We start from the raw sequence: 27124 nt of genomic DNA on the forward strand, positions 1-27124 counted from the left end.
CTCAATGGTCTTTAAGTTCCCAGAATATTCAACTAAAGCATCTACATTTTGGCTTCATTATATTTTGGTAAACATGTCTGGGAACCAAGCCACCACTAAAAACACAAAAAATGGTCAGAAATGAAGAGTGCATTCTGACTTCCAATCTGGGATTCAATAGGCAGAGAACACTACCAGCCACTCCCCCCGAGCAGCCCACAGCCCTCAGGGGGAGCCACTGTCACCTTGCAAAGGACACACCTCGTCCTCACACGCTGAAATCCAGAACAGGAGCCACTAGATCTCTGGCTAAAACTGGACACACAACACTGCACAGTGATAATGACAGAATACGAGTAACCAACAGCTGTTAATTTCTCAATATATATCAGGTCAGCATTGTCTATCAATTTTTCATTCACACATGAAATAAGAAATACCATTACCGTCTCCATATTACATATTAGGAAAATGAGGCTAAGAAATACTAAGTGATTTTCTCAAAATAATGTACCTGCTAGCAGAGTCAAACCAATTTCACGATAAAGTTAATCCCATATTCCTTCCACTAAGTTGTGCTATTTTGTGAATGAGCTATTAACGACAAAAAATGAGATTTTTTTTAACCGAGTAAAGACTATATTGATATATATAACACATTAGAGGCAAGACTTCACTTTAAAAAATAATGTACAGACATCTGATATATTGTTTAAATAATAAGAAAAACACTTAATAAAGTTATTAAGTGAATCCTCTGAAATATATTTACATGAAATTAAATAATAAGCATATAAATGTCAACATGCTAAGATACAGAATTTCTGAGTTAAATCATCAGAGAATATACAAGGGAAATAAAAAGGAAATATTAACTTGACACTCAGAAAAATATAGCTCAAATATATCCTACGTTTTTGACGTTTCAACAAACATGAGGGAATATATATATATATATATATGTATAATAAAAACCTCCTTATTTTCCAAGAGTAAATTTTAAGGAAGAGATAAAACAAAATTTAAATGTATAAAAATGGTTATACATTGAGCAGTTTAAATCAATATTCACATAAAATGATTCTATTCAGTCCTATGTCATTCATGTTAAAATAAATGCATAACTGAGTCTCTAATTACCACTGCATGAATCCACTAATCTACATCATATAAATGCATATTTTGGGCAAGAAATATTTGTAGGCTTCTTTCAAAGTAAACAAAGTTATGGCATATGGCTCTGTGGAAAGAAAGTGTATAGGCTGGTATTGGTTGAATTCTGAAAAATTTGAATAACTTCATCCTATGCACATTGTTTTTACATCACTATTTCAAATTAAAAAATCTTTAGAGAATATATTTTATAAGACCATTCGCTACACTTAATCCTACAGGAAGGAAGTTTGTTGGCTCTTTGTTTCTTTGCTGCTATAGTTTCTTGAGTGCATGTATGTTTACAATTTAATGATATTTCCTCTGGTTACTGAAGACACTCTCAGCTCTCACAAAACTGTACGTTAATCAATGAGGTAGAGATTTCCTGAGTAACTTCACATGCTACAGAAAGAGAAACAAAAATATCCACCTACTTCTGCAGCATAAAATCAAGAGTTTGGCGAAGAAACTAGAAGAATGCACACATTGCAATCTCAAGACGTATGTCACTTCTTCATTGAAAAGTTTTGAAGTTAATCATGACTTATGTGAGTTTTGCTTTTTTAAAATCTGTGCTAGGTGGTAGTTTTAATATCTAAGATTTCAACAAATATTTTAGGCCATTAATTAATTTTTTTAAAAAACTATTTGTAAATAGGAGAAAAAAAAATTTGACAGTTTAATGATCCAAATAAGGACAAAGAATTTGTTTTCAAGGATCAGCCTAGAAAAATACAGCCCTGACAAGATTGACAGTGGAGGATAAAGGCCAAATGCACATTGGTACAAAGCGATAAAGTTGTCAACATGCTGAATTGATTGAAGATGAATTCTTTTCCGTCAGTAGTTTCACAAATTGTAGCCAGTGATACTTACTTGAAAATTGTAGAATCACCTGAGGGAACAGTAATCTTTGATGTAGTAGGTTTATGATTTTGAACAAACGCTTTCTTTCACTTGTTTGTACAGTCACTGAGATTGAGTGAAAAAGAACAAACTGTGATTTGGGGAAGTTTGGGGATATTTTTCAATTTTCATGCACTTTTACATCATCTGTATTTCATTTTCTGCCAAATATGCCAGCACTGTTTGCTGGATAATGTTTTAGTATTTTTCATTCAAGTTTTGTGATTTTAAGTAATTGCTCAAAAAAAAAAAAAACTGCTTGAAAATAAAAGTTTCTAAGCATTAGTTCATACAGTGTTAAATTTTTCACATTCCATTTTTATCCAGTGATGTTCTTTTCTGTTAGCTATATTTTCACCCAGATCATCTATTTATTTTATATTTAATAAAATAGTCTTCACATACGGTTAAAAAACAGTTAAAAGCATATCAAACAGGAATGGTGATTACAATTTTTATCAGTTTTTCAATGGAAAATTTTACATTTAAATGTCTTTTTGCAACTTAAAATGTGAAATTGGAAAACAATATTTATGACAATCAGTTAATTTAATTGTGAAGTGCAATACTCATATTCACTATCTCACCTTTTACTTTAAGTGTAATAATACAGAATTAGACAGTGCTATTTTCTTTATTTGAATAATCATAGACATTATCATATCTTTCAACCTAAGAACACTTCCAAACAATTAGAGAAAGCTATTCCCTGAATTAGAGTAATCATTGGTTTAGACATTACTGTCTGATCATTATTTTTAACTGCATAGATAACATTACTGTTATCCTCTGAATTAGACCAACCCCTTTTTTAAAAAGTATATTCATCACTGATGCAAATCTTTCTAACCAATTATTAAGAATCTTAGTTTTCTTCCATTCTACAGTTTAAGTATTTTCGTTTGTTTTGAACAATTTTTGGGTCATTTTTAAACTAACTTACATATTCCTGAAATAACAGGAAAGATACAAGGATAAAATGACATCCAAGATTAAAATATTTATATTTCTAACCCTTTAAAATACTAAAAAAAAAAAAAAAAAGCCACTGGATCAGTGAATTATTCATATAAAAATATAAAAGGCAGAAAAGTATACATTTAAGAATTTTGCAGCCCAATGGAGGAAGGGATGGGAGCAGTGCACACAACACACACAAAAGAAAAAGACTGGGTTCTCTCTTCAGCCAACCCGAAACAGGCACGTCCCCCAAATAATAATCACAAAACACCGTCAAGATCAGAAAGCCTCATCCTGACTGCTAAACCCAGTGCTCAGATCTGGGTCATCATCTACCACAGCTGACAGCCAGCACGTGACCCAGCAGATCTGCCATCCTGAGCTCATCCCAAAACGGCTTCTCCACTTGACCTCTGGAGCCACGCTCCCTCTTAGCACCTGCCACCCCACTGTCCTTCTGCTCCTGTGCTGACTCATCCATCTCAACGTCTAACGGCTTAACGTGGGGTGACCAAGAGTTGTCCTCCACTTCTGTCCCCTTTACATCCTCACTGTCTAGATCGGCACCATCCATCGTGGTAACACAGTTGCCATGTGTGGCCATTTAAATATAAATTTAAATTAATTCAAATTAAACAAAATTAGGAATATAGTTATTTAGTCGAAAATTCATTTCTTCTTGTCTTTCGTTCATGCCTGCCATCCGAATAGTCAGTAATCCGTTTGGACACCACATTCAGAAAATGTCCAGAATCCTGTCACTTTTCATTGCTTCCAACACTACTAACGTGGTGCAAACTACCGTTATCTTTTGCCTGGGTTATTACAATAGCCTCCTGAAGCTCTGTACAGAAACCCAACAAACATGTGTCTGCCATCGGGCCTTCACACTTGCTTCTTCCTTTTCAAGGACTTTCTTCCCCAAACCCTCTTTACTCCCATCTTCATGTCTTATTTCCTTGCTTCCTTTTAGTCTCTGCTCAAATATTCCTCTCTGGAACCAGATCACACTATATATTATGATCTTTCTCCCTCATATATCTCACCTTGATTTATATTTTCAGTAAGGAATTTCCTCACCCATTACCCAGATTTATACTTTGATAACTTTCCATATATATTCCTTCATATATTATAAACAATCACGCTTTTCAAAAATGCAAGCATTCTGCTTTACAATGTGCCTTTTTATACTGCAAAATACAGAACAGTCATCATTCCAGTTCAGTAAGATTTGATATATAGAATCCATTTTAATAACCGCATGATTGTTTTTAGTACATATATTCCATCATATAATGATACACATTTGTTTCTGATTCAGGGATATTCAAAATGGCACCGAAATGAACATCCTTGTATATGTCTCTTTGAACTCCCTGTTCCAATATTTTACTCACTCTTAATCCAAACAGTAGAACTGATGTGACAAATGGTAAGCATATTTCCAATTCGGATAAAGTATTACAAAAGTTAACCTTCCTAATCTACTTAAAGACACAGTAAATACAACCTTATCTATTAAATCATTACTAGTACCTATAATTTTTATTTAATGTTCTTGAGGTTCAATCTTTTAAATGATTTTTTTTTTTTTACTTCTTACCTCATACTCTATTTCTCTGCCCATTTCTCTAATGAGTTGTTGTACATTTTTTCATTGCTTTGCATGAGCTGTATGTACATTTAGGTCTATTAACGATGTTCCTGTTATACACACATATAATACAGATATACATACATATGCAGGGATAGCACACATTTATAACTTGATTTGTCTTTCAAATGTGCTTTCAAATGATTTCAAATATATTTCAAGTGATATGCACTATCTTTGCCATTCAGAAGTTTTAATTCTTAATCAGTCAAATCTATTGTTTCACTTTAAAGTTTATAATTTCTGAATTTTGCTATAAGCAATGTGTTTTCTTTGAGTGTTTATCTAAATTTTTTCTATGCATATGTACACACTGTAGTTTACAATTAGTATAAACATGGCATATGCTGAACTCTTCAAGCTCTCTGGAACTAAGCTGCTTGCTGGGGAGTCAACATTATGTGTTTCTTTCCCTCCATCTTTTACCCCAGTGAACACAGGGTTGATTTGTAAAAGTATTTTGAATATAAATGAAATTTCTCTTAATGTTAGAGCCAATTTCTTGGCCTTCTGTTTTTTTTTCCTACTAATTCGTCTTTCCACTCTCATTTTCAGATTTTTCCTTACTATCCTTAAGTATTAAGTTTTCCAGACCAGAGATTCTCAACTGACACGTAAATACTGAGGCCCATATAATCCCACACTGGGCTGAGGGAATGCTCTCAAAATTACACATGTTCCCCAGAGTTTATTACATCTTTTTCTAGGTTTAATTATTTGACCTAATATTTAAATTAATGACGTCTGGAGGCCTAGTGCCCCTTTTTTCAGTAAATCACAAAATTCCACAATACAACCCAGATTTTAAAATTTACTAGCCAAGAGGTGTTCAAAATTTTTCTAATATTTTGAAAATACAGTCTCCATCCATGGAAATATTCCATATTTTTTGCAAATAGAAAGTTTAGCTAGTGGTTGGTTAATGAACTTGTTACTTACTTTCTAATCTTAACTTTATTAAGTCTATCTTTGGATTCCTCTGAGTTTTCTCAACATTGCTGCTGCTGATCATGTACTTAGAAAGTCAAGTACTTAATGTAGCTGCTTGATAGGTAAAAAGTAGCCACGTGGGAGGTAGGGGTACAAGAACACCCAGGGAAGTAAAAATAATATAATAAACATATATTCTATATTTTAAATTCATAAAAATTGCTTCATTCTATGAAACAGAAAGTGAAGCTCGACAAAATCTCAGTTGCTGGTAGGTATAAGCGGAAGATGCTGTGATTTTTAAGTAGACCTTTTCACCATAGGGCAATGGAATCAATACTTGCTTACGTTTATCAAAAGGAGGCATACCCTTTACCCTTGAGAAGCATTTAAAACAAAAACATCTTTCTTATTATAGTTTAGACTATTACCACAACCACATATAGGTGTTTACACATATTTATATACACATAAATATATATGAAGAATTCTGAAAATACAAGAATAAATGATAAATCATTAAACAGTTTCAAGGAGATGTACCACATTATACCAGATTCCTTGTAAACTGCATTGTAAATATTGCTGACTATAAAACAGATGTCTTATTTAATATAATTAACCAATATAAATAATAGTTGAGTTTTTTCAAATATAAACCCAAATAACACAAATATTATACCTTTAATACTAAAGACATATTTAAACAAGCAACAAGAATCAAAAGTGAGAATAAACTGTAAATTTATAGAATATACAGTATAATCAACTAATATGTTTCTCAACTGAAACACGTAGCAACAAAGCATTAAAACATAAAGAGGTGTTTCTAGTGAGTATGGTACAAGTAAACTAACGTAAAATAGTCCCAACAAATATTTTTATTTTGCCTCTCTTCAATCTGCTGCTTCCTATAGGGGCACCTACTTATGTCTGAATATTACAACATGATCTTCCTTTATTTATTTTTTTTGGCTTTGGACATCAGAATTTTGTCTGATGTTTTTTGATAACTGCTGTTTCTTTATTTTTTATTTATATATTAAAAATATCTTGGTTATGCATAGTATCAATAAAGAGTTAAAATATAAGGTATATAATTTTTAATGATCTTTAAGGAAGAAAAAAGTATTTTTTTAAAAGTTCTATTGCTGTGTTAAGGTATACAATGAAAATAAATATAAATATATCTTATTAGTCTAGTTGTTTAAAATATTTAAAATCATCTCAAAAGAATATTATATAATTATTGCAAAACATAAGCACTAAGAATCCCACACTTTAAAATCCTAAGACAAAAAGTAGAATACAAAATTTTCTTCACATAATAAGTACATGTAAATAGGGCTAGAAGTAAAGGGACTTGGAAATAAGGAAACATGCTACTAAAATAATGGAAAATTAGTATATTTTTCTGTCACTTTTATTATTTACTCTAATATTACATTGGTATTTGTTCAATAACAAAAATTTTGAAAGATTATTTTTATAAATGAGTGCCCAAAGGACTCTGCCTCTGCGTTTTTGCTCCTGTGACCTTGCTAATTAAACTTCCAGACCTACTAATTGGAGACCCACATACACACACACATATTAAGCATAACCATGACTCACACAGGAAGAAACTAGTTAAAGTAACAGCTATCATCTTCACTCAAACTCACCACCATGTACAGAGACCCACAGAGGAATTTGAAAAACAACAACAACATCAAATTGTTAGTTCAGATGCTCATTATGCCCTTTTATAGCCCAGATGTATTTTAAGCGGTACACACCTAATGAAATCTATAAGACAGGCTTAATTAAGACTATCTGAATTCATTCCATTCTGCTTGTTTTGCATCGGTTTACAAGATGAAAATAATAGTTTAGAGGTAATTTTGTACTGAAACAAGATATACAAATATTTATCTATATATTCTAATGTAGGTACTGAGTTTGATTATACATTTTAATTTAAGTACTCACCTAAAGTAAGCAAGGTTCTGTATTTTTTAGAAATTGTTATGTGGGTATCATGTGTAAACCTTCAATTACCAATGAATTTTTAATATTTTATATAAATATTATATACATAACACAACCAATGCAAAAATAATGTGCATAACTGAGGCCTTTTCCTTAAAACACAGCTACTTCTCCAATTGCTAGAAGCCTTCATATAAACATGTTTGATTTATTTTATTAGCAATGTCATTCTTTTGTTTTAGTGGTTCACTCTCTGTTATGCTTATTCAAGTATCAAGAATGCAACTTTAAATATAACCTATTTCACAAAATCAGATTCCACTTTCCACCAAAAGTTTTGTTTATGAGGTATTTTTTATTGGGGAGAAAAACCCTGGTAGTAATAATTCATTTTACAAATTATTTACCTCTTCTCCTGATTTTTATTTCTTCAAAGCAATGTGTAACTTTCCTGCATCCCAAAGGATATTCTTCAGACATAGCAACAGGATGGTACCATATAGCGAAGTATTTCAGAATGTATTTCATACACTTACAAATTTGACTACAGAGGAAAAGTGATCAGACAATGACTTGATATCAAACTGTACCCGTTTATTATTCTATATGTATTTACAACAACCACGGTACAGTTAGAATAGCTTTAGGTGGGGACATTCATTCTAGATGAAATGCTGTCAGCAGCAAAAACAGTGGGTTTCAGCTAGAATATCGTAGATTGTAAACAGACAGGTACATTACCACATTTTCTCAATTCTAACATCAATATTTCTTCACATTTTAACATTTCTTAAATTAGGATGCATCCTACAATGGATTTCTAAAAGAAACTTGCCAGCCATTTATGTTTTTTTCCGCTAGGAAAGCTGAAGTTAAATCGATGGTACCTCTTACAGATATTGACATCTCAGAATTGAGGATGTAGCGTATAAGCTGAGGTTCTCATAATGGCTGATGCCAGCAGTAGTGCGAAGCAATATATTATCTCTACTGCCACTAATGATTTTATTTTTCTTGAATGTGTCCATTTTAAAGATAGTTCAAACATTTCCAAAACAGCTGTGAAATAATTCCTTGTTTCATTAGAAATTATTTTTTAAAGCCCAACCTCTTTTCTGAACTCTAGCTAATGAAAATTATCAAAATAATTACCTTCCAAACCAAATGTTATCTTAGTGCAAAGTATCTGAATAAAATTCAGCAAGTCTCACCTAACCAACTGCTTTAAGAATGGGCAGTTTAAAAGGAATCCAGACCTATCTATGACTTACTTTTCATTGTTTGAATTCAAAGCTAGTAATATTTCTTGTTTTTACTTTCAAAATTGGATTTGGTGCTAAAACATAAATATTAACTTACTAGCATCTTAAATACGAAATGTAATGTCAAATATATCACACTCATCATCAAACCCATTGCACAAATAAAAATGGTAAAATATTAATAGTGATGTGTCAGTTAAGTGTTAGAATTAATTTGAAAGAATAACCCATGGACAGAGTAAAAAAAAAAAAGTGTGAAAAAATATATAACTGAGTCAGTACATGATACCACTTACCACTTTTTCAAACTCATTTAAAATAGATCAAAATGGCTTACCGATAATTTGCATGGGCCAACTGTGTGGGATCACAATTAATTTATAAGTTTACTGTATCCAAAGTAGATTTTTGATCTGATCATACAATATTTCTTAATCTCTGTGAAAGTATTAGAAGTGCATGGTCAGGAAAACTGCTTAGTGAGTCAGTTTTTTTCTGCATGATATCATGAATTTATAAATTTGAGAAATCAACACCTAAATATCTCACAAAATTTATAGAAATGCCACACATTCATCAAACATAACTATTGCTATTTTTTTCTTTTTCTAATGGAGGTGCTGGGAATTGAACTCAGGACCTCATGCATACTAAGCACACGTTCTGCCACTGAGCTACTTCCCTCCTCCTGCTTTTTAATTTTAATTACAGGCAAACTGTTGTTGCCACCACACCAACACAGTGGTATGACTGTACTGTGAGCCAGCCTTCTGCGTGGAAAGGCATGGCGCAGAACCCTGCCGTCCGTCAGCATCTCTGGTCCTCCTAACACTGCTGCATTCCAAATAATGGCTGCGTGTTGTCACAATCACAACCTTCCAATTCGGGGAAAATCCCTGCTTCCCTTTCTTGCATGGACAGAGGCTGAATGACGGCTTTTGTTGTGAATATATTTTAACATGACACTTTCCTTTAGCAACTGAAACACACAGTGCAACAGAGGAGGGTATAAAAACACCAGATTTTCAGTTCTCATATCCACTAGGCTGAATTACGTTTTTCTAGCTCCATAATTCCTAGTATTTTCTGGAAGATTTGAGAAGAAATTGTTTTTAACCAAGGAATTATTAAACACTATGTTTTAAAATTTTTAAAAAGCACCTAGGTATCATAATTTTCAAAAGAGCTCACATCGTCTATCCATGGATGGTACACTGGAAATAAATAATATGAATCTTTCTGTCTTGAATGTGGGTCAAATAGAAGCCACACTAAAGTTAGAAAGAGAATACCCCTTTCAGAATATTGGGACTAGTACTAGAAAAAGCACTATGAAGCAAAAGATAAAACAGAATAAAATAAAATACAAGACAAAGCAATGCAGTAGTGGAAGTATAGGACAAAGAAAGTCACCTGCCACATCAGTAAACAAAGGATGTTGTGGCCATCAAGCCATCAGCCACTGTAGCCTCCCCAGACTGCACCCTGCAGGGATTCAGGATGGGGGGAAAAAAAAAAAACAGGATACTGGCGCTAGATATTTAAGGTGCATATCAGAGGAATAACTGCAACGAACCCAGACTCTTGCATCTTCCCATACACAGAAAATTGTTAAATTTGTTAACTTGTGATGTCTGTTTTTTCTTTAACTAACAGTATTCTTTTGATGATTCCATTCCCTAGTTTTTGTTACAAACTCCTCTATATGCTGGCTCCTCCCTTACCGCTTTGGAACAGTCCCACAGAGCTATCTGAGAGCCTATTTCCCGGGCTTAAGTCCTCCAAATAAAACATAATTCTCAGCTTTTAGGTTTTGCATTTTTTCAGTTGACAATATTATAAGGGCACAAAAATTACATGTACATAAAATTCAAAATAAAGAATGGGGTAAATCCCATGGAATGGTAGTTTATTTTTATTATCAACAAATGTTTATTGCAAGTTAATATATTCAAACACTATTCTATTTGACTAGGTGCTTACAATTGTATATGACACAGTTCTGTTCCCTAGGTGTTTATTGTCTTGGGAAGGGTAAATAAAAGCAAAATATGTATATACATAACTCCACTATGAAGCATTTTTTTAGAGAGTAAGTTTAAAAATTACCTTATTTGCTGATTTTGGGAGCAAACAAAACCTCAGCTGTAAAATTCTTCATAATTACTCTAGGCCTACATAATTCTTGTCTCGCATGTAACAAATTTTTTTCAACCTTGTCTGCCCTCATTGTTTTTTGGGTTTTTTAAAACACTTCTAAAATCCTTCATCCTCTGCTGCTCTGTTTAAAACCCTGATAAAATAATGCTTTTCAGTAATTGGACCTCTGAGCTCAGTACATTGTCTATCAATAGCAAAACCAAAATGTCCTTTGGACTGGAAAATCTAAGTGCCTCTGGACTCTACAGTATGAAGTCCAGAACGCATCCTTTTCTGTCACACCTTTATACAGTTTCTTTCAAAACTAACCCCTGATACATGAGTTAAATTTATTTGCAAGTATCATATGTTAAAAAATCCATCACATTTGCCTTCATTTTATTCTAATGCTATCTTTCAGTAAGTTACAAATGATAGATAATTCCAACAAAAAACTGAACAATGATACCCGCATTTTTACCCGTGAATACTAGCACAGATCCAATACAGTCTGGAAGTTGGGCAACTGGAAATACAATGAAATGAAGATGATATGGGATCAATCCAGAGATACCAGGGAATGAAACACGGCACAAGACACATGCTAATGATCAGGGAAGGAGATCCAGTTGCAAGTTTAAGAACATGTAAGATTTGTCGGCAAGTGTGCACCAGGGTAGGCATTTGATAAATTCTGAAATGACACGTACAGTCAATTGATAGGACAACCAACTGGCAGGGCCACCTGGAAAATACCGCTGTAAGTGCTTGCTGTTCTCAACTAGCACAGGAAGTGAGTGGCGGTTCTAGCGATGGTCCTTTCTGCGGGTTGCAGGGAAAGGAAAGGACTGCTGGGACCAGCCTCTTGGTACTTTTGCCTCCTTGCAGCCATGGATAACCGACTGAGGGAGGCGGGAACAGCAGGAAAGCATTTCAAGTGACAGCACTCTGGATCAGTCTCCTTTTCCGGACTCTTCCGAGAGTGACTTTACAGACGTTCATAAATCAGCGTACACCAGGGAGCCCTTGTTCGCCAGGCATGTTGAGAGCTCCCGGGGTGTCGCGCCGTGGAGCACTTGCTCCAGCTCAGACTGCGTCCATGTGATAGAGAGGTTTCTTTCCCGACAGCGGAGGGAGAGCCCTGCTCCGCCTGACAGTCCCTGGTGCGGCTGCATCAGTAGCTCCAGGAGAAGTTGTCTGAACTCTCCGAAGCTCCGAGTCTTGCTTTTGCTTAACAATGACTATTTCAGTACTTTAAAGGATCTAAGCGGCTTATTCTCTCATCTTTTAAAAATTCAAACCACTCCTCTTTACCGTTAAGCACAAAACTTCCCTCATAGCCCTGTTCCTTAGGTCTTTTTACCCTGCTGTTTTCTTTTGTACTGGAATCTGCCCACTGAAATAAAGCTCAAGTCAAAGCCAGGCAGTCCCTGGCAGGACTGAAAATCTTCGGTGATCCTCCAGTGCAGCCTGAATGACCTTCTCAAAATCTGGATTAGACTCCTTTGGTCAATGAATGCTTGCTCAGTAGCTTAGGTGGAATTATGAAGAGGTATCCACAAAATCTACCTTGTCTAATTCCTTAATTATCAAATATTAACAAAGAAGCCAAAAGACTGATGATAAAAGATAATGCACTTAATACAAATTCTCTAAATTTTTCTATTTATCCAAGTGAACCTAACTGTACACCTGTATTTTATTTACTGTAGTTTTAGTGGAATTAGAAAGAGTTGTGGTCGTATTACTTTACTGAGGAAGCTTTTAGATAAATCACTTGCAGGTTGTACTGCTATTTTTAAATTTTCATTTCTATAGAAAGAAATACAATTAATAATAAAACCAAAAGCTAATGGCATCATTTCTAGTCTATTTTTAACTATAATATTTTTATTATTGTAATGATTACATTAAATACATTATGGCTGCATTAAAATTACATTTCTAAAAATGTTTGTATTCCTCTTTGGAAAGAAAAATAGCATATGAATGTATTAGTGCTTTAAGGAAGGCCATAAAATTTTAGGTTTAAAATATTATTTTAAGTGGGAGAGGGTATAGCTCAGTGGTAGAGTGTGTGCTTAGCATGCACGAGGTCCTGGGTTCAATCTCCAGAACCTCCATTAAAATAAATAAATAAACCCAATTACCCACACCCCCAAAAATAATAGCTAAATGAATGAATGAATAAATAAATAAATAAATAAAATCTTATTTTAAGACTCTTCTGTTTCACCTCCCTTAATTTACAGAGTGAGAATGATGGGGCCCAGAGAAAGTTAATGACTTGCCCACAACCAGGCTGGATTCTAGTACACAAACTAAGATTACAGTCTTCGTCTACTGACCTGTCCTTTTTTTCTGTTTTAAATATTTCATCTACAAAAGAGAAGTGCATTTTCTAAGTTTAAAACTACACTACCATATCTTTCAAACATCTCATTGTGTTCAGTAAGTTGATTCCCTGTACTGCAGTTTATGTTGGAGAAACAAAAGCAAAAGAGAGTTCGTACTCCAGATATTTCTCTCTAAACACTGGCCAGATCCGTGGAACCAGGGTACCTGGCTTTTATCCGATCTCTCCTATACTGATTTGCAAGCAGTTTAGTTTTCTGTCACATATGTTGCACCCAGAAATGGCTTTTATTAGACTTTTTCCATTCCTGACCACAGATTTTAATAGTCACTGTGATAATATGTTTTATTGTGAGCATTTTAATATCCATCTAAAACAGAACCATTTATAGACAAAAGTATGCACATATATAAACCAAATTATTGACGAGAGCAGTGAACTAGGCCTGTCTCAGCCCCTCTACACTTTGGAGCATCATACCAGCCAGCTCGTAGGTAACATTTTGGAGGTGACTCTTCAGTCAATAAGACTTTTGCTCTAATCCACCACCAAGACTTTCGTTGTTAATGAGACAGCAGGTCACATACTCACTATAAAAATCTTAACTAGTATCTATCTTGTCTCCTGGTAGAGAGTATGGTTTTGTTCTGAAAAAGAAAAACAAAAAAACAGAAAAACAAATTTTAAAGAAAAAAATGCTGATCAGTGTTTCTTAATCAGTGGGGCCTTGATTCTCTGAGAATTATATATAAAAGTATGTCTGTCCATCCGCTAAGATAATCTGGAACTTAAGAGTTTTTGCTTATTTATGTTATTATGATTAAAAACTATTTCTTCACATGGATAGTATTCATAATATAATCTTTATAAGCAATTATGTCTTTCTCTTTTTACTTTTTTCATGAGATTATTTGCTTCTTCTTAAAAATAAATGATGATACATTTTGCAAGTAAAATTGCAAAAAAAAACTACAAATTTTATTTCTGCAAAAAGAAAAGATTTCTGTGAGATTCTGCAGTTTTCTTGACAAAGAAGCTAAAATGTTCAAAACTTAGCCATCTTGAGGAACGTATATGCCATCTTTGGCATTCATACATGTAACAATGTTATTAACAAAAGTTACAGATGAGATAATTGACTTTCCCTCAATTTTACCCCTAAAAGACAACCATTATGAATGTTTTGTTGTATCATGACAAGTGTGCACCAAAGCACTGAAATATAGTTGATATTTTTAAATAAAACTGGAATCATATTCTTCAATAGGACTGTGCCACTTACAGTTTGTTTTAACAATGTTATCTCATCACTTCTGACCCTTCCTATGGATATATGACTTAGAGCACCCTGACTATAAAGTCCATGTAATTAAAAAAAGTACAACAAAAATCAAAACCACAGAACTGAAGTTGCCATCGGAGACACAGCTGGGGGCTCCACATCCATGACCCACTATTTTCTTTGTCCTCAATTCAAGGAGATTATCCTCAGCAAGTCCTTCCTCACTGCTCCTATCTGGGTCAGCAAGAAAGGATTCTGAATTTGTATTTCATATTTAAGGTCATCTAAGAATTTAGATTCAGGATGGTCTGCAGTGTTTTAAGGTGTTTGCAGACTCTGCCAGTTGATAAACGGACAAGTCTTTACTCATTTTGACCTTGGCCCACATGAGGCTCCCCTTTCAAGCCCTGGGGAGTTTGAATGGACATCTGTCCCTGTTTCCTTCTTGCACAGTGACACTCCTCTTTGTTTTCAGCATCATTATAGTGATGGCCACAAAGCCTTAAATAAAGATGATTTTATATTATCTACCCAAATAACCCAAACATTATTCAGGCCAAATTTATTCTCCTTACACTGACCTGAGAATTAGGCTGCAGTATGTTTTTCCTTTTAAAAAAAAACCACTAATTTTGCCTGAATTTGAACCAGGCACTCCAAGACATTTTTCAAGAAAACCTTGGATATATTATCGTACTTTCATTTCTGAGCAAAACCCTTAAGAAGGTCCTGACATGAAGTACCTTGACAAACTTCAGGACGGCAAAAAAATACTTTGAAGAATTTTTGTCAGAATCTCTGATGACAGAGCAGCTCACGAAAAATCATGATTCGGAGCTGTGGCTTCCTTCTTTATCAAACCAAAATCAGACACGATGGCAAGTCTGTAACGGCTTCCAGTGCACACGACAGTCTGAGATTTTTCTTTCAAATGATGTTTTCATCAGTAAAGTAGCAGCTCTATTTTTTTTTTTAAATTAATGGTCCCTGAAGTTTTCAAAATGAGCTCCCCACAAATTATTCTTCATTGATTAGGTCAGGATGCACATAACTGATGTTATTAGTTCTTTCATTTACTTATTAAAGGGAAATTATGTAGCTTTCGTTTCTCTTTGATATTCAAAATATTAGACAGAATGTCATGAATCTAGGATGAATGTTACAGCTAAAAGGTGACTTTTTAAAAATTTTTTTCTTTATTTATCTCACACCCAAGGTGTAAGGGAACTATATTATTTCCAGGGTACCAAGAAACAAGGTGGTACAAATTGGTTGTGGTTAAAAAAAGGTAATACCATAATCATCTCTGCATGATATACAATGATACGTATTTTGTTTTGGAAAATCCACACCAAAATGATAAGGTTCTCGTCATTTTAGATCAGATCTTTTTCTCATAAGAAAGCACATACCTTTCACTGCACTTTATTATTTTTTTACACTGAGAAAATTAAAGATTCATATGAAGTTATAAAAAATAACACTGAGAGATCCTAGGTACTTTTAATCTGTGTCTGCCATTGATAACATCTTGCAAAAAACTATAGTGCAAGTCACAACCAGGATGCTGACAATGATGCAGTCAAGATACAGAACATTTTGCCCACCACACGGATTCCTTCTCTGCCCCATCCCTCATTCCTGAGCTCTGGCAACCACTAATCTGTTCCCATTTTGAGAACTTTGTCATTTCAAAAATGTTATATGATGGAATCACACAGTATGTGGCTTTTTGGATCCAGGAAGGGAGGGTGAGAAGGGGATGCAGTCAGATGATGGTGATACTACACAGCTCTTTATATCTACTAAAAATCACTGAATTGTGCACATTAAAGGGGTGAATTTTACAGTATGTAAACTGTGTATCAGTAAAGCTGTTACAATAAATTAAAAAGTCTGCTCTGTCTTCTGACTTTCTGAGCACACCATGTACTTCCTCTCTCTACATTACCACACACATCAGTAAACAGATACAGCTACTGGTAGGTGGATATTTAGTCCCATCATTACGGACCATCTTATTAATCACAGAGATTGCAACAAGACAGCAACAAGGCCATCCTAACTTTCGAAAGTTGCAAAAACTGATTCATCCACCTGCCCTTTGGATTCTCTTCCCTCTTACCCTCTACGACCTTTTGCACTAATTATGTGTATCACTTTTATATTTTAAAAACGATGACTAGTGTATTTTCATGGTCTCTGCTCCTATACCTCCCAGTAATTTCTGGCCCTTTTCTGACCCTACCACTCTACTGAAACCTTTCTACCACCTCCAAACTGACAAGTTACTCTCATTTTTCTTTATACCTTTGCATTATTCAACATGGTAATCACTCACTTCTTCATCAACACCGGTGGCTTCTTAATACCTACTCCCTCGTCGTCTTCCTGTTCTCAGACTCATTATTTCCAAGCATATTTCCACTTCTTTCTGCTCCTGTCTATTTCTTACGTGCAGGTGTCCCCAAGGGTTTCATTCTTAGTCTTCCTTCCTCCTGCTGTCCAGTCTTTCCAGATAATCTCATTCATGCCAGATCTTCAACCCACACCTACTGATACGTTCACGCACTCATAAATCCATGTAGGCAGACCTCAGAGATAGAACACGTTCTAAATTCACTGCAATAAAGAGAATATCACAAGAAAGGGAATCGCCTGGATTTTTCGACTTCCCAGTGCACATAAAAGTTATGTGTGCACTCACTATACCGTAGTCTATTCAGTGTGCAATAGCGTGATGTTGTAAAAACCACATACGTACCTTAATTTAAAAACACTTAATCGCTAAAAAATGCTGACCGTCAATCTGAGCCCTCAGCGCGTCATAATCTTTTTGCAATAGTTAACATCAGAGATCACTGAGCCCAGAGCACCATAACAAGTAGAATAAGAATGAAATAGTTTGAAATATTGCGAGGATTACCAAGCTGCGACACACAGACACAAAGTAAGCAAATGCTGTTGGAAAAATGGCGCCAACAGACTTGTTTGACACAGGGCTGCCACGGACCTTCAATTAGTGAAAAACGCAGTATCTGTAAAGCAACAAAACAAGGTCTGCCTGTCTATCTGCCTGAGTTTCCCTGGTAGTATCAACCAAAATTACAAATACTAATAAAAACTGTAGCCACAAACACCAAACATACCTGCTAGGTAATGTTCTATGTGCTTTCCATAGATTACAATATACAGTTTTCATGGGGACACTACATGGGATTGTAACTTTGTCCATTTGATAGATGACAACACTAGAGTTTAGAGAAATTAAATCATTTAGTCATAGTTACTCAGGTTTTAAATGGTCGGGTTGGGATTTAGACCAGGTCATTGTCTCCAGAGCCACAGCTAAACTGTATGCTGGCCTCCAAGTTTGTACTTCAAATGGTTTAGTGAGTATATCGATGTTCCCAAGGCATTTAAATCTAAAGACAGCATAGGATGCATTTTCCTAAAACCTGTTCTTCCTATTACATTCCTTAATGGCACGCAGTCCTCTCAGTCACCTTAGCAAGGACCTAGGGTTTCATCTTAGACTCCTACCTCAGCCTCGAGTCTCGGATCTAAGGAATTCCAAGTGGTTTTACCTGCTACGTATGTATTCAGTCTCTTTACTGCTCTACACCTGTAATACCCGATTCTTGTTTCAACATCCTCATCATCTCTCCCCTGGAACAGGAGTCACAAGACTCCCTAAAGAATTCATCCTCGCCCCAACCTTTCTGATACTGTGGTCGATGGGTCATTCTGCTGAAGCCCTTCCTGGATGATGTGGTCACACACCGGGTGAAGTCACCCCTCTGTGCTTCTCACACATCTCTGTGTCCCCACTCCACTTGTGTCCAGTCTCTTCCACTCCATGTTCTAATTATTTCAAAGTACTTGCACTTTCCAGAAAGAGTCATTTTTCTTAGCCTCATCTGTGCTTCTGCACTCACTGGCCCTTCCAGATTAATTCAGGCCACCTCCTGCAGAAAGCTGTTTCTGACCACAGAGAGCTCTGATTAACCCCTCACCTCCCACTGTGCTCCTTTTCATCCCAGAATGCTTTTATCTCGGACAGGCAGCAGGAGCTGCGAAGGCCACACACACTTGCCCTAGGAACCCATTTCCTATACATGGGATCTTGAGGAATTAATTAACTTCAACCTCCCGATTTCCAGCTTTCACATCTATAAAATGACGGCAGCGACACCTACGTGAAAACTTTGTTGTGAAGATACTGATAATATAAACAGTGCCTGACAAAGAATAAGTGATCCAAAATGCTAGATAATATTACAGACTTCTAACAAACTAGAGAGTTTATGTTCCCCGCACTACTATAACCGTGGCCTCCTATTACTCTTTTGAATTCTGCAGTCCATTGCATAATAGATGCGTAATTATTTTTGATGTGCAAAGGAAGTGCCGATGTCAATGGCTTCAAGTTACAGATATTCACAAATATCTATTTATACACAAATATAAGTATCTATTGTTACTCAAAGTGTTAACATGTTGTTTCTACTATAATTGCATATCTTTATTCTCGAAGTGCTAAAATCGGAAATAGAACATTTTTAGACATGATCGATACACAGAAGACGACCATACCCAGGTTGGTTCCAAACTGAAAGCCCAAAGCTAACCAGGGAGACTGGAGGAAGGTGAAGACCAGCAAGGCAGGAGAAGACTGAAACAATAAATAAATAGGTATTTGTTCTGTGCACCAAATAAAATCATAAATGTGAAAGATCAATAATCCATAAAAAAATATATACTAATAGTAGCAATGATGAACTGAGTGCCCACTGGCTTCTCTATTTTATTTTTTCCTTCTAGCTCCAGGATGAATGCTAAGGGTCAGGTCAAGGTCAATCATGTTACTAGTCCTGATCTGACTTTAGTGAAGGCACATCATTCAGAGGCTCTGCCCTCTCTCCACCTCGCGCTGACCATCCGGTGCATCTCACGTTTACTACAGAGCTTTCACCTTCCTCTTCATCCCAAGCTCCCATTTTTGTAACTACCTCACACTCCCACCCCTTCAGCTTTTCTTAGCTTGGTACCTGGAAAGTCTAATGCACTCAATAAATGGTCACTGAATGAATAATATATGACTTAAAACAAATAAAAGACTAGATAATTCAATTATAAAGAGAGGCCTCATTAATGAGTTTGTGATCTCTTTACTACAGCCGTCAGCCTTCCAGCCTTAGCCATGGTGCTCAGATTTTATTTGAATAGCTGCTGTACTTTATCATGTCCTTCAGATATTGTGAAATGCCAGTGTGGTTTTTATCGTATGGTGTTATGAGGGGAAAAAATGAAATAAAATGTCACTAATTTCTACTTCATTAAATTTGGGATTTGTGACCATTTAACACGCTCTGGCCCGAAGGCTACCTTTAATAATAGGATAAACAAATGAGTAGCTTAAAGTATACAACAGGAGAAATGGTAAAACTCCTTGGACAAGGCACGTTGTTATATGCCAGCTGGCGATGCTAAGTACAGATAAAGTTAGGTTGAGTATATCTCCTTTGAAGCATGTTCTGCTTAACTTGAACCCCCCAGAACAACAACCAAAAAAAACAGAAGCCAAAAAACCCCAAAGATTTTTTTTTTCAAATTAGGCTTTTCATTTAATGACAGCAGATATTTCATTTCTTTCTAATAGTCTTTTATATAATCAGAGAAATGAGGAGCTGGAAGGAACATTACAAATAGTGTAATGCAAACTCCCATTTGTAGACGTGGAAACTGAGGCCACCTGAGGCGCACCAGGTTGGCATTTCCGATGTGACAGGCACTACTGACGTGTCAGCCTGGTCTTCACGCCTCAGAGCTCCTACTGTCCCGTGACACTTCTGTCATCCTTTCTTCCAATTACAACAAATTAATGAAGTTTTACTATAGTCACAGCAGTTTTTGCAAAAAAAAAAAAAAAGTAACTAGTTGGCCTCTGTCTCATGAACTATAAAATAAAAGCAGACTAGCTGGTCAGCGCTAAAATTGCATCAGATGCTACAAACTAAATAATCTGCTTTCTCTGAACCCTCAGATCTATTTTTTTTTGTAACTTCCTTAAGGAATATTCATTTTCTATCATAAACTGCAGATAGAAGGTTACATTATATGTCTTGTACAAGACTGCAATTAGTCTGAAAGCAAGTGGCTCCCTTAGATAATCATTAAATATCTGTAGAAAATAATGCAAAATCATCAAACTTGCTTTTTTTGAGTTGATAAACTGAGTTAGGGAAAAAACACAGTGATATCAAGTCTCAAATATTTCATTGGGTCTAAGGCAAATAGGTATTTTTTTCCCCTATTTTGCATCATTCACATTATCTTAAATTGTGGTTTGTATTTAAGGAACTGAATAATCTAGTGTGCACTAATGTAAGAGTTAAATGTTTCACTTCAGCTTTTAAAAACTATTTTATGTGCTACTTTATCTCCCTGTATCTATATATCCTGATAATATCTCTAGTGGAAATAGCAATAGTTTCAGCCATAGAGGTAAACATTCTGATTGATTTAAGCTTATTTTCCACTCATATTCAAACCAGAACATATACAGATACATCACAGTGAGTTACCCAAAATATTTTTGTCCTTAATTGTGGCCAGTTTTCAGTAGATAGTATTACTTAAAATTAAGATGAAAGAAAAGAGTGTTTTAAAGGTTTAAAAATTATGTTCAAAGTTATATGAACTAATTTAACTTTGAGATCCTTCATACAACACCAATAGGGTTTCTGTACATTTGGCAGGTCAGCTATAGTTAAAATGAAATATTTACTCATGAGCATGAATTATTATATTTTGAGAAGTTTGTAAAGAAAAACTAAATTTTGATTTGTGTTTACATTTTTTATCAAATCACTCCAAAAATTACTAATTTTAGAAATAAGAATTTGTTATGTGACAGAAAATCTTTCAAAACACTGAATTCTTTTTATTCTTTTATATTGAAACATTCCCTGAATGCGATCTATGGGTTGGCATCAAAAATATTTATTGTCTTAAAAAAATAAAGCCAACCAGATCAAGTAGCTATGAAATTATGATCTATCGACTGAGTATTTACAGTTAAACTTAAACTATCTTTGTTAAATTTTTCTTCTGAAGCTCTTAGAGTCCTAGAACCAATGGCAGCACATGCCAGGGTTACAAGTGCCCACTCTGCGGCTGTAGGAACGATGGAAACGGCACGAGGCTGAAGCCTGCGGTTGGCAGAACAGGAGTGGGGGCTATCCCATCACTCCTCTAACCTCAGAGCATCCCTGTGTTTCTGGAAAAGGAAAAACTGCTTTATTGAGCTGTCTCCAGACATGAGCCAAAGGACTGTATACGCTGCCAGCTATTTGCTGGAAAACCCTCCCACTTGCACTTGAAGCAGGAGAACAATGGAGACCACTGCCTCCCTGTTTCCTTTACTCTAGGCTAATGCAGGCATATGTCAGTATCCTCTATGGCCTTTAATATTTTTTGACATTCCACTTCTTTTATTTATTTTTTTTCCCCTACCATTTCTTTCCTGTTTGTGTCCACTATTCTGCCTTCTCTTTCACTTTTCCTAAACCATAGGAAAAGGTGTCGGAATTCATGGAAGCAATGTTCCCCATTTCCTCCACCAAAATTCCTGTCATTTGACCAAGAGAAAGCTGGAATAACTAAAAGACTCGGGAGAACAAGGGAAACGTTTATATAATAAGCATAAACCTATGTGACCAGTTGACTTGTGAAGAGCTCTTGTATTTATCTTTTTTTTTTTAAATAGAAAGTACAAGAGGGTAATTGTTACTAGGGAGGAGATGGAAAAAATCTGCTTAATAGTTCACGGGCCCAGGTAGGATGAAAGACCAAACTCTCATACTTCTCCCTGAGACTGAACGTTAGATACAATTATTAAGGAAGGGTGTTTTTTACAAGCAGAATTAGGAGTAATATGTAAGAACAAGTAAGAGAAAATTGGCCACTGAAATAAAACAAATAATTAATACACAGAAGAGACTGAGGCCAGTGATTGGCCATGATACAAAGTTGGATTCTGGGGTAGGAAGCAACTACGGATTTAAGAGATAAAATTATTTCACCTAAGTCTCCTAAGGCAGTTGGTAGCGTGGGGGAAACAATTATGTTTATTTTTACAAAACCGAAACATTGGGGATCCAATGTCATTCTTTCTACAAAGTATCCCAGGCTAAGAGTAATGCTGAGGGGATAAAAAGTGTTATTCCTTAAATAACACAGAACAGTTCAAGTGCAGGAGGACCACGTTAGCCACAAACTGTCTCCTGGAGGGCACCATTGGGAAGCACATGGGATCTCTGTAGGTGGCTCGGTGGTCAGGAAGCTCATTATGTCAGGGGCCATGTCTACAGACCCACAATGAGTTATGCATGTTCAGCATCGTACATGGTTCATAGACTTTACCCAATAATTTTTTTTTTATGGCAGAAGAACATTTTCAAGATGGGGAAAAAAATGGAAGCTCAGAACTATTTAAACTTCAAGCATATCTGCTAATCTGACATGGTATTAACATGTCTTCCTCTAGCATAAATAAAACACATTTCATAATACACTCCTTTAATGTCAAGAGTACACTGTACACATCATTTCTGTCAAAATCCTCACATCTTAAAAAAGGGGGCATGGAATATACGATCTCCAACTACATTTTTTTTTCTCTTGGGCTAGTTTGCCGTTAATCTTTTCATTATCTGTAATAACTAAATAATGTATATTATAATCTTATAATAAAAGAACAGAGTCACAGGCTCGTATTTTAAAATGAGTTAAATAGATGCATTTTTGCTTGATAAAACCACTGGTTTGTTTTAAGGATTAGCTTTATGATGTTTTGTTTTCCACAGGGGAAATTTTAAGTGGCAGACTTCCAACTGATGTTTGAGTTTGAATGTAGCTGTAAAATTTGTAATAAGCATGCACTTTAGAGGTTGGAAGAGATTTTAAAAATCATCTGGTCCAATACCCATATTTCACAAATAAGAAGAATAAAAAAACAAGGCAAGTTATAAGGACTTCTCCTAAAGGCATAGAACAAGCTGAGGAAAGAACCTAGATTAAAATCCACTTTTAAACCAAGATAAAAACTGAATTATCACCACATCATCTAAGATGATCCCAAAAACCTGAATGATTATTTAGGTCCAAAGACACCTAAACTGTGATTTACAAGCTGAACACAGAATTTGTACAACTACTTCTAAACAACGTACGATTAAAGGAAAGACCAGATAAATACTATTTTATGGGAAGCCTGGTATGAGAAATGACATACAGATGTATGTACTCTTGACAAGTTGTCTTTCTCAAAATTTCTAGAAGTCTAACATTGAAAAATTGAATGTATGTTTTCTTAGGCTTTATTTTGTTAATAATCTTATAATGTCTTTAATTGCAAATACCCATGCATCCACTAGTAAAGTAAGAATACAGTTTGTTCAAGCACCAGGAATGTTAAAAAAAAAAAAAAAGAAGTTTTACAGAATTAATATTTAAGTATTAGCCATATCCTGTTTAAAAGAAGACAGTACTTCTGGTTGGCATGCTTTTAGGAAGTTTACTAAATATAACAGAATCAAATGACATGCTTGAGGTTCATGGAAAGCTTAAAAACTACCTAAATGGAAAATTCAAACAAAGAATCAAAAAAAACCAGCTACACTTTAATTCTTCCAATCTTTCAACAAACACACTACATGCTAGAAATAAAACATGGGGTGGAATTGACAAACTCCTACCTCTATACATTGACAGGGAAGAAGTCATTGAACAGTGAGCCCCCGAAAAGGGCAATTACAGGGTGTTACGAGAGAGCACAGGAGATATGCCTGCCCCTTTGGGCCCGAAACACGAAGACTGCAGAGGGGGAGGGATAATCTAGGCTCTCCAAAGTCTGCAACAGGTGGAAGGGATGTTTTAATGAGAAGAGTTTGTTCCAGGTAGAAGAATCGGTGTGCGCAAAGGCCTAGCAGTTCGCAGAAGCCTGGAATATTTGTGAAAATGCAAAAGTTCCACCCGACTAGACTACGTCTGTACAGGGTATGGGTGAGAGATGCTAATATTGAGGGAAAGATGGGTCAGATAGTAAAGATCCTTGTTTGTCACCAGAACAATGGGGTATCACTAAAGAGTTTATCAACATAAACGAGTGAGAAACAAGAATTAGAGGAGTCATTGCGGGCTGGCTGTGAAGGACTCCTTGCATGCTAGAGGACTCCAGGAAAGCTGAAGGTAAATGATCACTGGAGGTGGAAAGTCTCCCAAGAATAACTGAAATTCAGGAGGACTTAAAAGCCAAGTAATGTACAGCCAGGTAGTGAAGAGGACTAAGACCGCTGCAACAGAAACAGGTAACAAGACTAAAAGCAGAGATTGCTTGTGATATAAAAATAGAATTGGCTTGACGAAAACAGTTTTAAGAAAGAAGGGATAATAAGATATATAGAGTGGAGCCAACCATGGACACAGAAAATCAGGAAGTGTAATTTACCTTCATTTCAGAACTTTGATGGTTTTTGAGCCACGAAGTATGGGATGGAAGGACTTCCTTCTGAGTCTAGGAAATCGGTTCAGAGACTATCTCAGAAACTAAGGCTGAAAATGCCAAGGAACTTTCCTAGGTTTGGAAGGAAGGTCTGGAAGAACTCACTGGATGAATGCCAGGGCTAGTGTGAGTGGGGCAGGCCGGTGGACGGCATTCCCACCATCGGCACAGTCCCCGCCATATATACATGCAGATACAGCAAGGGGAAAGCTGGAAAGTGGAGTCAGTCTGCCTTCAGAAGGATGATGCATTTGTTTTAGGACTTTTTTTTTTTTTTTTTTTTTTTTGGTCAGTATATAGCCAAATACATGAATCTCAAGGTCTGAGGAAGGATAAAGAAATGGCAAAAGTTGAGATCTTATAAACCATTGGTGCTCCGAGGAATAAGATAGGGAGCAAACCATAGAGAATCTTCCTGCTCTCCCTTTAATCGTCTGGACGAAAGTGGTAGGATTAGGAGATATGTCGATGGCAAATGTAATTTCTCTCAAAGTAATCAAGTTGCTACAGAAAACTGGTACTTACTAGATGATAAGTATCAACACAATTTCAATAAAATCTTGCATTGGCTGCAATAGAACTTAATTATTCTTGAATTGATTTTACAGTAATAACTCTAATCATTTTCCCTTTATCTTGTTGTCTATTTGATCATTTCTTTCTGCTTATTAATCTCTCCAAAATTGAATAAGATAGCAAAGATGCAAAAATAAAGCTTAAAAAGGCATAAATTCTTTCAGATCTCACAAATTTTTTTGATGAGAAATAAAGATAAAAATTAATCAATTCTCTACTGACTAGTGGAGATTATTCTGAGGTAAGATAATTAGAAAGTATTTTAAATACATGTTAAGTATTTTTAAAATAACATTAATTATGACATGTTGAGTAAAGGGTGTAGATTTTTAAATAAGTGAATTTTAGTTTTTGCCTACCAATTGCTCTATCCAATGTGATTTAAAAGCATTTTTTTCTAAAATATGTATTTCATATTTTCTATCCCATCATGGTTACTAAACTATTTTCCTTATGTGTAATGCAAAAGCCAATTTCAGTTTAGTAATAATAAATTATTACAAATACTAAATTAATACAATGTGAATTAATGAAGTGTTATTTTAAATGCTTAAATAAATTTTAGCACATTTTAAATTTGTTTACCCTCTTTCTCACTAGCACCTTAACTGAAAATTTGCTTTGGTGGAATAAAATCTCACTCTCTCTCTCTCTCTATATATATATACTTTTTTTTTTTTTGCTGTTAAGCCTCATTTCAGCAATAAAGAATTTAGCAAAATTCTGACGGTCCCCTACTTGTATTTAAACTGAAATGTTAACAACTACAGAAAAGCAGAAGCAATTTCTCTATAAGTGTTAGGTAACTTCTACTATAAATAAGTCTCCTACTGTTATAAGGAAATTGATTAATAATAGAGAGGTTTATAGCATTTGCTGGGACAGGCATCCTTTACTTTTTAAAATTAGGTCCCCTCTTAAAGACTCTGCCTTTAAAATAGGTATCGTGACAAGACCAAACACTCTATTAGCCTCTGTTTAACCAGAGAATTAAGATTGAGGGAGTCACATTTTCCTTCTCCGAATGAACCTGCTTTCAAGTAACCAGGTCTAATTTTACTTGCACAAAGGCTGCCAAGCCTCCAAGGGCATTTTCTACTGATTTTATGTTTGTTTGTTTGTTTTTTCCACCAAGAAAATGATACTTTTCTGGAAGTAATAACACATTCTCTTGCAATCTGGTTTTTCTCTCAAACAATTCATTTACCAATTTATCACCATATTTTATCACACGACTTAAAATATTTCCTTAACATATCCCTTTACTCATAAGCTACATCAGAAAAAATTAAACTCTATGAAAAGGTTGATTAATAATATGGAAGGGATTCCTAGAGGTGCACATGCATATCTTAAACCAATCAATTTAACTTTATCAATCTTA

The sequence above is a fragment of the Camelus ferus genome, chromosome 26 (genome assembly GCF_009834535.1).
Source record: "Camelus ferus isolate YT-003-E chromosome 26, BCGSAC_Cfer_1.0, whole genome shotgun sequence".
Taxonomy (NCBI): domain Eukaryota; kingdom Metazoa; phylum Chordata; class Mammalia; order Artiodactyla; family Camelidae; genus Camelus; species Camelus ferus.